This window comes from Otolemur garnettii, unplaced genomic scaffold, assembly GCF_000181295.1.
Source record: "Otolemur garnettii isolate 467f Iridium unplaced genomic scaffold, OtoGar3 scaffold00054, whole genome shotgun sequence".
Lineage (NCBI taxonomy): Eukaryota > Metazoa > Chordata > Mammalia > Primates > Galagidae > Otolemur > Otolemur garnettii.
Genome location: NW_003852449.1, coordinates 8246666 through 8247741, shown reverse-complemented (window position 1 = coordinate 8247741; position 1076 = coordinate 8246666).

The window sequence follows — 1076 nt, the reverse complement described above, 5'->3', positions numbered from 1 at the left end:
TTTGTTTCATCTGCGTACAGTACGCGCCCACCCTGGGTTCCTCCCGCTTCTCCCGAGATGCTCTGCGTTCGGAAGTACGTCACACGCCGCCTGCGCCGGGCCGCGGTTCTTAAGTTTGGCCCTACTCGGCTGCCGTGCTCCGCTAGGGGGTGTGCTCGCTGTTGGTGTTTTGTTATCCGTTCGTAACTTCGCTGAGGAAAAGAGCTTGTTGAGCGGGTTTGAAGAGACTGCTAGTTTTCTCGCTCTGTAGTGTATTTGAGACCGAGAAAGAACGTATTGTGCTTGAGGCGTTAACGGGCTGACTGCAAAGTTACACACGCAGCGGATAGTTAGTTTGAGTTCTTAACGCGGAAAGTGCGATTTGTTTATTCTACATTTCATCATCTCAGATGTTAAAAAGCATTAATCTCGACAAGTCTGGGTCGCGGCGCAGTTTCTGACGGTGGTCGATGGACTGAGCCCCGCCTGGGACTGTCCACAGTGATGCTGAGGAGTGCGGGGTGCAGCTTTCCACCGAGCGCCCCGGCAAGACGCGCTGGGGATCTGGCAGCGCTGAATAGCGCGACTCAGTTCAGGGTCGGAGCCGAGAGAAGACCAGGGCAGTGATAAACGCTTTCCGTGCTGAACCCCATCCACCTCCAGTCCTGCAGCGTCTTTCCATGAATTCTGTCCCTCCTTCCCTAATCAGCATTTGGTACAAGAGAGCTTTTTATTTTGTGCTTTTTCTGAGTAAAAGCACTCAACTTCCTGGAGTCCTGTATCGCATTACCTATTAAAAGACAGCGTGCTGGACTGAAAGGATTATAGTGGATTAATTTTTAGGTGGCTTTTGCAATTCCTTCTAAATACTACTAAATTTTGTGCACATCGACTATTCAGAATCCAAAATATAAATGAAAAACGTCCAAATCAAAACAAAACAAAACAAAAAAACGTCCAAATGAACACAAAGAAGCAAAGAAAAGAAACCGATTGGAGGTAGGGGTAAAGTAAACAAATTTGCACGAGTAAAAATAGCTTCTTGCCTGTATGGCATAATGAGAAAATGACTGGACGTGGACTTAAACTAAGCTATG